The sequence below is a fragment of the Asparagus officinalis genome, chromosome 8 (genome assembly GCF_001876935.1).
Source record: "Asparagus officinalis chromosome 8, Aspof.V1, whole genome shotgun sequence".
NCBI lineage: Eukaryota > Viridiplantae > Streptophyta > Magnoliopsida > Asparagales > Asparagaceae > Asparagus > Asparagus officinalis.
The window spans coordinates 11,044,099-11,059,325 of record NC_033801.1 but is presented as its reverse complement, the minus strand read 5'-3'; the positions used below and the strand labels follow the sequence as shown (position 1 = coordinate 11,059,325).

Sequence of the window (15,227 nt, the reverse complement as noted above, 5' to 3'; positions counted from 1 at the left end):
TTTATAAGTTACTTATTACCTATTTCTATTTATTTTGTTAGAGGGTAAGATAGTCTTTTAACATCAATAAATAAATCTACTTATAAATGGCCAAAGAATTAAGTTGAAAAATCTCAACTTATTTTTTTCCTATCTATAAGTTAAAAATAAGTAATAACTAACACTTATCAAACATGATCGTGACAACTTATAAATAAAAGAATGCTTAAAAGTGAAAATAAGTATGTTGCCATACATGCTCTTATAGCCTTAAAACGCTGAAAATAAGTATGTTTGTCAGTGAATATTTGTAGATGTACCTTCACCACTCTGCAGTACTCTCTGTCTCTCCCCATAATTTCCATTCCTCATGAACATATCTCTAACAATATGCAGTTCCTTGATGATTTCGTCCGTCTCCATTCTCTCTGCTGGTAATTCATTTGAGCAAGAGAGACCGATTCTAAGAATTGAAGCCACACAGTTGGTTGCTCTTGCATAATTCATGCTTTCAGCATCATCACTTGGTGTGAGCAAATGAGCGTCAATGACATCTGCGATTTTTTTAGGGAATGCCATCTTCACGAACATAGGAAGAGTAAGACCTCCTACAAACATATCATCAGTGGGTCTCTTTCCTGTAAACATTTCCAGTAAAAGGATCCCATAGCTATACACATCTCCACAAGTTGAAACTTCATTCCCCATTCCATACTCTGTTATAGGTGAAATACATAGAAGCAATTAGAATGGATTACACTGAGATAATTCCAAGAGAAAGAATAAAGTAAGACTGAGTATTACGTTTTCCTTATCAAATTAATTTGGCAATATATGGAATGCTAATTTTCAGTGAAGTACGTAAGATGAACACATAGGTGTCATAGTTTAATTATGATAATAAAATTACATCTTTAAATTCAGAACATAACAGAACGTGTTAGTAAAACATGCATGTATGCATTTGAAGCTTGCACGTGTGAAGAAAAACAAACAGTGCATTGTGTTCAACTATAAAAGGAAAATCTACCGTGATGTTTAAGGTTCAGATAGTAATCTTGCTTTCTCTTTTAAAATTTTGGCCTAAGAAAATAATACAACATATATAAAAGTAACGAAATCAAGAAAGTATAAGTTTTTACCTGGAGCAATATACCCGATAGTTCCTCTGAGACCAGCTGAACTTGTTGAGTACTGAGAGGTAACCTTTTTGAGAAACTTGGCTAACCCAAAGTCACCAACATGAGCAGTAAAATTATCATCCAGAAGAATGTTGCTTGGCTTCAGATCACAGTGAACAATTGGTTTGCCACATTGATGGTGGAGATAATCCAAAGCATAAGCTACATCAATAGCTATATCTAACCTTGCCGTAAGCTCCAATTTCTTTGGTTTGGACTGCTCGTTTGCTTTGGGATGCAACCAATCATCTAAACTTCTATTTTCCATGAACTCAAAAACTACAGCTTTGAAGTCATTACCTTTGAAATCCACACCTGAACATACTGTAAGGATCTTGAGAAGATTCCGATGCCGGATGTTTTTCACAGCATCACATTCTGCTATAAATGTCCTCGATGCTCCTTGTATTTGAAGGTTCAATACCTTTACAGCAACAACTTTCCTACTTTCACCATCGAGTAGTCCTTTATATACTGTACCAAAACTACCAGTCCCAATTATATTGTCCTCAGAAAATCCATCTGTGGCTCTCACTAGATCACCATAAGTGACCTTCACATTTTGCTCGATTGTGGGTGATGAGTCAAGATATTTTCTTCTTGAACCTTTTCGACGGCATCGGACTATGAGGAAACAGAAAAGAAGAATCACAAATATAAGTAAAATAGTACTCCCGCAGATCACTATTACTGTACGTGAGTGATGTTTCTTGTTAAAGGGTTCAGAAGGGCAAGCTGGCAAATGTATTTCCGGGTTCCCTCCACAAAGCTTACTATTTCCAATAACTGAAACTGCACTTGCATTCGCAAACACACCAAGTAGTGGCACTTCACCTTCAAAGTTATTGAAGGACAGATTCAAATAGTCTAGGCCATACCAAGTAGTGGCACTTCACCTTCAAAGTTATTGAAGGACAGATTCAAATAGTCTAGGCCATGAAAATCCTGTAAGAAATCAGGTATTTTTCCCGACAAGATTGAAGGACAGATTCAAATAGTCTAGGCCATGAAAATCCTGTAAGAAATCAGGTATTTTTCCCGACAAGTTATTTTTTGAAAAATCGAGCTTCTGGATGCTTCTTAACGAGGCTAAAGAAGAAGGAATACTTCCTCGAAAGAGATTTCCACCAACATAAAGTCCCTCCAGCACTTGACACTCACTGAGAGTGCTAGGGATTTCACCAGACAATCTGTTCATGCTGAAATCTAATATATTCACATTTATTAAGCTCCCGATTTCAGATGGTATTAACCCCGACAGTGAATTGGATGCCAACCTTAAATTTATGGAGACAGAAATGGAGACAACTTGTTTGGGTATACTACCCGTAAGTCTGTTATATCCGAGGTCTAGACGTATTAGACTTTGGCACTTTCCAAGACTTGCTGGTATATTCCCGCTTAGTTCATTGGAATCTAGATGAAGTTCATTCAATTTGGCACTTTCCAAGACTTGCTGGTATATTCCCGCTTAGTTCATTGGAATCTAGATGAAGTTCATTCAATTGAGTAAGGTTGCCGATGGTAGATGGAACTCCCGCTTAGTTCATTGGAATCTAGATGAAGTTCATTCAATTGAGTAAGGTTGCCGATGGTAGATGGAACCTCTCCAGATAGCTTGTTGTTGCCCAAAGCCAATAGATTCAACTTCGGAAGCATCCCAATGCTTGAAGGAATAGAGCCATAAAGCGAGTTTCCATCCATATTAAGTATCGTAAGGTTTACGAGGTTTCCGATATCAGAAGATATTTTTCCAGAGATGTAGTTATTACCCATATCAAGACGCTGAAGATAGGTGGAAAGGTTGGCGATGGAATTCGGTAGCATGCCACGAAGATTATTTGATTCTAGGGTCAACCACTCCAACTGGGTACAATTGTTCAAAGCGGTTAGGAAATTCCATCCATCAGGTTCCGTGGTTTCTAAGTGGTTACCATCCAGAACTAGTATTTGCAGCTCTAATAAACGTCCAAGGCTAGGAGGGATTATGCCAGTAAATCTATTTTCAGCAAGTGCAATCTCTCCAAGATGGGATGCATTGGACAATGACATTGGGATAGGTCCATGAAATTGGTTATCGACCAGGGCAAAAACTACAAGCAGAGGAAGAGCTTGACCTATGTTAGGTGGAAGTGAACCAGATAGGTGATAGTTATATGACATGTCTAGAAAAGAAAGAGAGGAGAGATTCCACAATGAAGTTGGTACGTCTCCAGAGAGGCTGTTGGAAAACAAAAGAAGTTCATCTAGTTCAGAAAGCCTACCGATTGAATGTGGTATGCTTCCTGATAATTGGTTACGATCAAGTGCAAGGTTAGTAAGTGAAATGAGGTTCCCTATGCTCGGTGGGATGTTGCCAGTGAGTTCGTTATTGTACAAGTAAAGTAAAGTTAGAGAGGTGAGGTTAGCTATGCTAGATGGGATGCTGCCACTAAGGCTGTTATTGTTTAGGAAGAGTTCAGTTAGAGAGGTGAGGTTAGCTATGCTAGATGGGATGCTGCCATATAACTTGTTTCCACATAAAGCTAGGAAAGAAAGCGAGGAAAGGCTTGTTAACGAAGAAGGTATACGTCCTGTGAGGCTATTGTTTCTTAAATTTAGGACCTGTAGGCTGGAACAATTGCTGAGACTGACTGGAATTTCACCTTGGAGCTTGTTATCCCTCAGAGAAAGTGCCTCTAATTTTGAACAGTGAGAGAGTGAAGCAGGAATACCTCCTTCAAGAGAATTCAAAGTCAAGTTAAGATATCGCAACCGAGGAAGGCCACCAATCGCTTGTGGGATGGATCCACTGATTTGATTGTTTGAGAGATCTATCCTTCTGAGAAATGTGAGGTTGGTTATGGCCATTGAAATAACTCCAACCAGATTAAGAGAGCTCAAGTTCACGGATACAACCCTCTGAGGATGTCGGAGTCCACCGCAAGTGATCCCTAGCCACCGGCAAAAATGAACAGAGTCATTCCACGAGGTCAACGATCTCCTTGGATCGCCGGATATCATGGATTTGAAGGAGAGAAGTGCTTGCCAATCAGTGAAATTGTCGTGCTTTGGATTGAAGGTGGGGGTGGATGTGGAAGCTTGTGGACATGAAAGGAGGATGAGAGCCGTAAACACTGAAAAAACATACTGTTGTGACATTGGAATGGATTCTGCAAGTGTGATATGAATGATATTTTGATCGAACTCTCACTATCTATTTATAGCTTTAAGGTCTTTCGGTCTTCATACATGAGTCTCAGCTAAAATCTTAGTTGATTAAAAGTTTAGCACCATCAAAGAATTGTCAGCAGTAGCCTCGCTTTCAAGAATTGAAGTTATTGGAAGATTAAAAGTTTAGCACCATCAAAGAATTGTCAGCAGTAGCCTCGCTTTCAAGAATTGAAGTTATTGGAATATTCAACCGTAATGCAAATGTGGACGTTGTCAGCAGTAGCCTCGCTTTCAAGAATTGAAGTTATTGGAATATTCAACCGTAATGCAAATGTGGACGATAAATAACCATCAGTGGAAGACCTGGACTTACTTAAGGTGGAAGACCTGGACTTTTATCCTTAGGCATCAGTGGAAGACCTGGACTTACTTAAGGTGGAAGTTGGATTATTTGCTCTCCAGCAAAGGTAAGGGGAAATAAACTTCAATGGTCTAGGTTTCTGTTTTGAGATTTTTGACAGGCTGTGGAAATACAAGAGTGGAAGCTCTCCGTGATATATGATCAAACCCTTGTTATGTATTCACGCTTCGATATTCTTGGTCTGCATCTTTAATTACTTAGGAAATACTGATAGGATGTTAATACGAAGCACATGTGATTGTCCAGCGAGGACAAGGGTAGGATGCACTAAAATGAAGAGATTATAGCTAGATATGTCTATGTGGTCTATGTACTCTTACCTAAATATAAGGAGAGGGAAATGTCATAGACAGTTACAGATCACAAGAAGAGGGAAAGATGCATAAAAAAGACATTTACATCCCAATTATCTTTCCTTGGCATCAATAGTGTTGGGGATTTTACGGAGATTAATCTGCGAAATTAAACACTAAACAAATAACGACACCAATGAAAATAACACAAGCAAGTAAACACCAAGATTGAACGTGATTCGGCAAATCGTGCCTACGTCCACGAGGCAATCCAGAGAGAAATATTCCACTATGAATCAAGAGTACAATCCCTCCAAGTTACACCTGAACTTGAGGATTAAATTACAAGAGAAAGATACAATTGTTACCTCTAGGGCACCAAAACCCTAAAACCCGTCTCACCAAAAATCTCCAACTCTCGCGGAGAAATCAACAGTATCTTGGCAGTCCAGGTTGCAGAAGTGTGTTGTTTTATCTACAACAGAGGCAGAATATATTGCAACTACAGAAGCTGGTAAGGAGACGATTTGGTTGAGAAGATTTTCGCAGGAGTTAGTCTTACAACAGGACAATTATCAAATCTTCATTGATAGTCAAAGTGGTCTTGATTTGAGCAAGAATTTCACATTCCACTCCAGGACGAAACACATTGATGTGAGATATCATTGGCTTAGAGAAGCCGTTGAGAAAGAGGAGCTGAAGCAACAGATGATTCACACAGATAAAAACCCAACAGATTTTTTAACAAAGATCATTTCCAAAGAGAAGACCGAGTTGTGTCGGCGATTAGCCGACATGAACTCCCATTGAGGAGTTACAGATTGACATACCCCATCGTTGGGCTGGAGGGGGAGATTGTTGTGGGTTCAACCCAAGATAAGGCCCATATGAGGTTCACATGAATTAAAATTCTACCTAGAAGAGAATTTGGATGATCTATTTATAATAGAAATAGGTTTGGAGAATTCTATTTATGAAAATCTAAAATTAATTTCGGTACTACAGTACCGTAAAAAGTAACCAAAAAGAAAAAAAAAGAGGCAAGAGAGAGAAATAGAGATAGGGAAAAGTTCAGATTCTAGATAGCTCGGTTGACCGATTGCAGTGATTCAAAAGTCATTGTCTTCAAAACGACGATGCCGTCGAGAGTACGGTGTTGATTTCTCTGTGGGAGTTGGATATTTTTGGTGAGACGGGTTTTAGGGTTTTGATGACCTAGAGGTAACAATGTATCTTTCTCTTGTGATTTAATCCTCAAGTTCAGGTGTAACTTGGAGGGATTGTATTCTTGATTCATAGTGGAATATTTCTCTCTAGATTGCCCCGTGGACGTAGGCACGATTTGTCTAACCATGTTAAATCTTGGTGTTTGTTTGTTTGTGTTATTTTCATTGGTGTCGTTATTTATTTAGTGTTTAATTTCGCAGATTAATCTTCATAAAATCCCTAACAAGTGGTATTAGAGTCCTGGTTCGAGGCATGCTTTGGGATGGAAAAGATGGAGAGTTTTGGCACAATGATAAAATTGGATGGTTCCAATTGGCAAGTATGAAAGTCCAAGATGGAAGATATTCGATATTGTAAAAATTTACATGATCCTATTGAGGGAGATGAAGCCAAGTTAGAAAAGATGACTGATAAAGAATGGGAGAAACAACACAGGAAGGCGATCGGTTATATTTGGATGTGAATCGATGTTAGTATGTTTCATCATGTATCGGGTGAGACTAATGCGAAGTCTCTTTGGAAGAAGCTTGAGGATCTCTATGAGTAGAAGACCGTGGGAAACAAAATGTTTATTATGAGGTGGTTGGTGAACTTGAAATTCAAAGAAGGAATCAACATTGCAGGGCATTTGAATGAGTTCAAGAATTTGATTAATCAGTTAGCTACCATGAAGATGATTATCGATGATGAGCTACAGCCTTTATTGCTATTGGGTTCTTTGCTAGATAGTTGAGAGACATTGGTTGTGACAGTCAGCAACGCAGCTCCAGATGGTGTGTTATCGATGAGTATGGTTACTAATAGTTTATTCAATGAGGAGACTTGAAGGAAGTCTACCAGCACGGATAACTAACAAGCACTTGTCACGGAGAACATGGGCAGGAGCAGGTATAAGGACCAGTCCAGAGGTCATGGCACATCGAAGGACAGATTAAAGTCTAAAGGGAGTGGTTGTTTTTATTGTGGGAAGCCAAGTCATATCAAGAAGAATTATTGGGCATTGAAGAAAGAGCAAACTGGGAACAAATATGAAAAAAAGTTAACAATGACACTACATCTACTTTGTCTGAGACCGATGTTATTCTCATTTGTAGGGAAGAAGACTGTATGCATGTTATAAGTCAGAATTCTGAGTGGATAGTGGATACAGGAGCTACATGTCATGCTACCTCCAATCGAGACCTTTTCACGTCGTATAAAGCAAGTGACTTTGGCAATGTGAAGATGGGCAATACCAGCTACTCGAAGATTGTGAGACTTGGTGATATACACTTACAAACAAATACCGGATGCACATTAATCCTAAAGAATGTGCGGCATGTTCTCAATTTGCGGCTCAACTTGATTTCGAGTCTTACTTTGCACCGAATAGGATATGAAATTCAAATTGGTGGAGGAAAATGCAAAATCATTAAAGGCTCTCTTGTGGTGGTTACATGAAGTATATGTTACAATTTATATAAGACTCAAGCAAAGGCTTCATATGATTCTTTGAGTGTGGCTCAAAACAGTGACATCGGTCGATCTATTCGGTGACATCGATCAACCTATTCGGTGACATCGGTCGACCTATTCGGTGACATCCGTCGGTCGACCGCCTACATTTCATCGGTCGACCTATTCGGTGACATCGGTCGACCGATCAGCTTGAGTCAGTCGACCGACCAGAGCACATCTTGAGTTATAGGTTTTGTGCATGTTTTCACTCATTCGCACACACATATATGCACTTAATCGATCTCAAATCGATTACTACCATGCTCATTCATCAATAAATGATATTTATCATAATAAAAACTCATTTATTACTATTTATCATAATATTTTCAAATTTATGGGGTTTTACACTTCAGTTGTAGGGAGTTTGATGTATGTCATGGTTTGCACTCGGCCAAATATAGTTCATGTAGTTGGCGTTGTGAGCAGATTTCTTTCTAATTCAGGCAAAGTTCATTGAAAAGGTGTAAAATGGATCCTAAAATATTTAAAAGACAGTTCCAGGTTGTGTTTGAGTTTTGGAGGTTCGAATGCAGTATTATATGGTTTTGCAGATGCGGATATGGCAGGTGATCTCGATCACAGGAAGTCTACCTCAGGTTGGTTGTTCACTTTTGCAGGGGGAGCAGTATCCTGGCAGTCCAGGTTACAAAAGTGTGTTGCTTTATCTACAACAGAGGAGGAATATATTGCAGCTGCAGAAACCGGTAAGGAGATGATTTGGTTGAGAAGATTTCTGCACAAGTTAGGCATGCAGCAGGACAATTATCAAATCCTCATTGACAGTCAGAGTGCTCTTGATTTGAGCAAGAATACTACATTCCACTCTAGGACGAAACACATCAATGTGAGATATCATTGGTTTAGAGAAGAGAAAGAGGAGCTAAAGCTACAGAAGATTCACATAGATAAAAATCCAGCAGATTTTTTAACGAATATTGCTTCTAGAGAGAAGACTGAGTTGTGTCTGCGGTTGGCCGGCATGAACTCCCGTTGAGGAGTTACAGATTGGCATACCCCCTCATTGGGCTGGAGGGGGAGATTGTTATGGGTCCAGCCGAAGATAAGACTCACATGAGGTCCACATGAATTAAAATTCTATCTAGAAGAGAATTTGGAGGATCTAGTTGTAATAGGAATAGGTTTGGAGGACCTGAAAATAGAATTCCTTTATAAAGGAATTCTATTCATTTTTTTGGTGCTACAGTAAATCGTGAACAGTAAACTGAGAGAAAAAATGGGGAGAGGGGGGGAGAGAGTGAGATTCCGGATAGCTCGGTTATCCGATTGTAGTGATTCAAAAGCCGTTGTTTTCAGAATGACGACGCCGTTAAGAGGACGGTGTTGGTTTCTCCACGGGTGTTGAAGATTTTTGGTGAGACGGATTTTAGGGTTTTGGTGCCTTAGAGGTGACGATGTATCTTTCTCTTGTGATTTAATCCTCAAGTTCAAGTGGAACTTGGAGGGATTGTACTATTGATTCATAATGAAATATTTCTTTCTGGATTGCCCCATGGACGTAGGCACGATGTGCCGAACCACGTTAAATCTTGATGTTTAATTGCATGTGATATTTTCATTGGTGTCGTTATTCATTTAATGTTTAATTCCATAGATTAATCTCCATAAAATCGCTAACACAGAGGCATATGGAAACTAACCTAATGTGTAAGGCATGCAATTTACTTCAAGACTGTATGCTTAGTTTGTTGCCTTCAGCAGTCATGCATGATTTGCTGTGTGCAACGAGTATGTTGGGTCAAAGAAAAGTATATCGGGTTGTCATGATTATATTTATGATAGATCTTTGAAGTTCACTTCTCATTTATTTTATTTCTTGGGAAGGCACTTCTCATTTATTTTCTCTCCACCAAATTGTCCCCATCCACATAATAATTTTATTTAGATGTTGGAGGAGTTGATATTCAAAACCTCAGATAGGAGAAATGAATTGGTTACATTTTATATTATATGGCAATTTGTTTAGAACCATGTTTTGCACAAGGAAAAAAATATATAAATGTTACAAAATTTGGTACATGTTTAAAAAGAAAACAAGTAATATGAAGTTGAAAAAACATGTAAATCTGCATCGACAATATAGTAACAGTAAATATTATAATCTTGTGGGTAACATATCAAATATCTTATTTCTATTTGGTTTTTGTCGGTGATCTTGGAACATGAGTAAACACTAGACTTTTCGCTTTTGGTGGTTAATCTTGATGATGATCATCAGGGGTCCAGATGGCAATTTCTTTAGTGTCTATGATGTTTGGGGCCTAATCAAATTATTTTGTTTAATCTAAGTTGCATTGCGGCCTCACAGTGATGGACCAAGCTTTCACGGCTGTCACCTCAACCTCAACCAAAAAACTTCTTCGAAGGTTTACAATTTAATGGACAAACGAGAAGTATAGATTCTTTGCATTCAGATACAACAAAAAGAGCGTCAGAAGTGATGGTGATAGAACTAAATTATTGTTTTCTAAAATTAAACTTCCATATTAACATTTGTATCTCTAGTTCTTAGTGATCATTCTAATGGATTTGGATCCTCTCCACTACAAAAAAGTAGTGGAGGGACCACTACTTTTAATCTCAAGCGTTGATTATTTAGTAGGCGGTTATGATACAATCTAAATCTAACACTTACCATACCCCCGTGTATTGCACTAATTCCTAATTTGCACTAAAAAAAATCATAACCATCAACTAGATAATCAATGGCTGTGATTATGTAGTGGCCCCTCCACTATTTTTTTTGTAGTGGAGAGGATCCGGATCCCATTCTAATCAGTCCATATATATAAAGTTATTTTTCTTGTTGTTGATTGGTAATCTGCTTCACTACTCTTGGATATTCTGGAAGTGAATTATTTTTGCTTCATATTGTAGAAAAATGTTTTAAATATCTCTTTGGAGTTGTTTAATTCAAAGAATCATTCACTTCATGATGAGAGAAGTGTTAGGATATGTGAAGCCTAACTATCAGGCATGCCCTACACTTCAGAATGAAGAGGAACAAAGTTGGAACAGGATGAACAGGATCGACAATGACGAAGTTCAAGCAAAACGACGAAGGAGGCGTTTTTCTGCATCGCGGTCGACCGAGCAGGGAGCGGCGGTCATGTGCACAGCTGGGTGCACAGGCCAGAAACTCGTCGCGGTCGACCGAAGGTGGCGCTGCGGTCGGCCGCTCAAAGTCCAGAGAGCAACCCAGCTTTCTGTCTTCGTCGCGGTCGACCGAGCATGGCGCTGCGGTCGACCACCAAAAGTCCAGAGAGCCAGGCAGATTTCGATCAGCATCGCGGTCGACTGGATGTGGTGCGGCGGTCGACCGGAGTCGGGTTTTGGCCCAGTTTCGAATTTTGACCTGTTTTGATCTGTTTCCTTTTTTATTTGTTTAACCCTTAAGTCTATAAAAGGGTTCATTAGGGCATGATGTATTAAGACGAAAAATAGTGAATTTTTCTCCTGCGGCGGCCGTGGACGTAGTTTCTCACATTGAGAAGCGAACCACATAAATCTTGTGTGTTTGAGATTGTTTGATTTTCTCTCTTCTCTCCTAAATCTCTATTTCCAAATCGCATCAGGGGATTGTGCATCCCCAACAAGTGGTATCAGAGCGACCAGGTTCGGCACGAGCGATTTGAGGTCAGAGACAATGGGATCTGAGAAGGAAACATCCAAGATTGAGAAGTTTGATGGAACAAACTTCGGGTTCTAGAAGATGCAGATGGAGGACTACCTCTATCAGAAGGATTTATACCTACCATTGGGAGAGAAGCCGACGGATATGAAAGATGCGGATTGGAAGCTATTGGATCGAAAGGCCCTTGGAGCGATCAGGTTGACCTTGTCTAAATCAGTAGCGTTCAACATCAAGAATCAGAATACGACGGCGGATCTCATGGCGGCGTTGTCCAGTATGTATGAGCAGCCCTCTGCGGCGAATAAGGTACATCTCATTAAAAAGTTGTTTAATTTAAGGATGTCCGAGAGCCAGAAATTCAAGGAACACCTGAACGAGTTTAATGAGATCACGGATCAATTAAACTCGGTCAATATTCAGTTTGACGATGAAATCCAAGCCCTCTTGATACTTGGTCAATTACCCGATAGTTAGAAGGGTACCGTTATCTCGATTAGCGGATCATGTGGCAAATCAAAACTGAAGTTTTCAGAGGTGGTGGACATGATTATGACTGAGGAAATAAGAAGACAAGAGGAAGGGATTTCTAATTCAGGATCGGCATTGAATCTTGAGAGCAGAGGAAGAAACAGAAACAGAAACAGAGGAAATAGCCGTGGAAGACCTAACTCGAGGAACGGAAGGTCAAAGTCCAGGAACCGCAAGGGTAAGAAGGAGATCGATTGCTGGAATTGTGGCAAGTTTGGCCACTATGAAAATCAGTGCCGAGAGCCCAAGAAGGACAAGGAGAACAAGACTGAAGCGATCGTGGCCTCAGGAGAATCAGATGATGCCCTGATCTGTTCGTTGGAAAGTAAGATTGAATCGTGGGTGCTGGATTCAGGAGCTTCGTTTCATGCTACCTCAAATAGAGATTTATTTGAGAACTACGTTTCAGGAAACCTAGGAAAAGTCTATCTTGGTGATGATCAGCCTTGTGATATTGTTGGCAAAGGAGTCGTGCAAATCAAGCTCAATGGGTCTACATGGAAGCTGAGCGATGTGAAACATGTTCCTAGCTTGAGGAAAAATCTGATTTCCATAGGACAATTGGCAAAAGAGGGATACGTTTCAACCTTCGCATGTGACACATGGAAGGTTACAAAGGTTTCCATGGTTGTTGCCCATGGTACGAAGACTGGATCTCTCTACATGACGATAGATGCACGAGGTTCTATTGCAGTGGCTGAAAGTAATGAAGACCCAAATTTGTGGCACCAGAGGCTAGGTCACATGAGTAGCAAAGGCCTAAAAGTTATGCAATCGAATGGGAAGTTACCAGGTTTGAGATCGGCTAATATTGATTTATGTGAAAGCTGCATTCTTGGGAAACAAAAGAGAATAAGCTTCAAAAGGGTTGACAGAACTCCTAAAGAAGAGAAGCTTGAGTTAGTTCACACAGATGTGTGGGGTCCAGCATCAGTTACATCCACCGGCGGAAGGTTATATTTTGTAACCTTCATAGATGATCACTCGAGGAAGACTTGGGTCTATTTCATGAAACACAAATCAGACGTGTTTGAAGTCTTCAAAAGATGGAAGGCTATGGTAGAGAACGAGACAGGTTTGAAGATCAAGAAGCTTCGTTCTGACAACGGCGGCGAGTATGAAGACTCAGAGTTCAAGAAGTTCTGTTATGACAGCGGCATTAGATTAGAGAGGACAGTGCCAGGTACACCCCAGCAGAATGGCGTAGCAGAACGGATGAACAGAACTTTGACTGAGAGAGCCAGAAGTATGCGGTTACAAGCAGGTTTTCCAAAGCAATTCTGGGCAGAAGCAGTCAACACAGCTGCCTACTTGATCAACCGGGGACCATCAGTGCCTTTGGAGCACAAAATACCTGAAGAAGTATGGAGTGGAAAGCAGGTAAATCTCTCTCACCTGAGAGTATTTGGATGTGTTTCATATGTACATCTGAGTGATCATGCTAGAAGCAAACTCGATCCTAAGTCCTTAAAATGTTTCTTTGTTGGCTATGGCGGCGATGAGTTTGGCTACAAGTTCTGGGATGAGCAGAACAAGAAAATCATCAGAAGCAGGGATGTGGTCTTTAACGAATCAGTCCTCTACAAAGACCGTGATGCAGTTCAGCCCACTAGTACGATGCAGAGTGATCCTACATATTTCGAGTCAGATGATGCCTCAGATGGAGGCAATCCTGAAGCTAGTTCTGATGAAGAAGAAGAGTTGATGGATGAGACCACTTCAGAGGGGGGCAGATGAAGATGGAGAGACTATTTCGCTCGTCAGAGAGTTGAGGCGGTCAGCTAGAGTCCCCAAGCCCAATCCAAAGTATCCATCACTACTGCCCAGAGCTCATCTTAACTACATATTATTGAGTGACGGTGGAGAGCCAGAAAGTTATGATGAGGCCCTTCGAGTGGATGATGCGAGCAAGTGGGAGCTCGCCATGAAAGATGAAATAAAATCTTTGAACACCAATAAGACATGGGAACTTGCGAAGCTACCAACGAGGAAAAAGGCCTTGAGCAATAAATGGGTGTACAGAATCAAAGAGGAACATGATGGTTCCAAGAGATACAAGGCCAGATTAGTGGTTAAAGGATTTCAGCAGAGAGAATGAGTTGATTACACAGAGATCTTCTCTCCAGTAGTCAAACTAACTACCATCATAACAGTCCTGAGTATTGTTGCAGCTGAAGATCTACATCTCGAGCAGCTAGATGTAAAGACAACTTTCCTCCACGGTGATCTAGAGGAAGAAATATATATGCAGCAGCCAGAGGGGTTTACTCAGAAGGGAAAAGAGAAGATGGTATGCAGATTGAAGAAGAGCTTGTACGGCCTAAAACAAGCTCCAAGGCAATGATACAAAAAGTTCGATGGATTCATGCACAAGAACGGTTACTCCAGGTGCAATGCTGATCATTGTTGTTTCGTCAAAGAGTTTGACAAAAGTTACATCATCCTGCTCCTATATGTCGACGACATTCTTGTAGCCGGTTCAGATATGAGAGAGATCAAGAAGCTGAAGAAGCAGCTGCCGAGTGAGTTTGACATGAAGGACCTAGGCGCAGCGAAGCAGATATTGGGAATGAAGATTAGCAGAGACAAACTCTTAGGCACACTACGACTATCTCAGGCCGAGTATATTCGACGGGTGCTTGAGAGATTCGGGATGAGTGGTGCTAAGGCCGTTAGCACACCGTTAGCTAGTCATTTCAAATTGACTAAGGAGCAGTGTCCCGAGACTGATGAAGAGAAAGACTACATGGCTAAGGTTCCATATGCTTCAGCCATTGGAAGCCTTATGTATGCCATGGTATGCACGAGACCTGACATTGCCCATGCAGTGGGAGCTGTGAGCAGATTCATGTCAGATCCAGGAGAGCAGTACTGGGAAGCAGTAAAGTGGATTCTGAGATACCTGCGAGGTACAATAGAAGATTGTTTATGCTTCAGAAGAGGCAAGTTAGTTCTGCAGGGTTTTGTTGATGCAGACTATGCTGGTGAGATAGACCAGAGAAGGAGCACTACAGGATATGTATTCACTTTGGGCTCTACAGCTATTAATTGGGTTTCTCAGTTGCAGAAGATCGTTGCTTTATCAACGACAGAGGCTGAATATGTTGCTGTGACAGAGGCAAGCAAAGAGATGATTTGGCTACATGGTTTCTTGGAGAAGTTGGGACAGAAGAGTGAGAAGAGTGTCTTACATTGTGATAGCCAGAGCGCAATTCATTTGGCGAAGAATCATGCTTTTCATGCAAGGACCAAACACATACAGATCCGCTACCACTTCATAAGATCAACGTTGG

At 40.5% G+C, this 15,227-nt stretch overlaps 1 pseudogene; it reads right to left on the bottom strand.

Moving 5' to 3' along the window:
* On the bottom strand, positions 231-4,301 carry LOC109820847 (annotated as a pseudogene).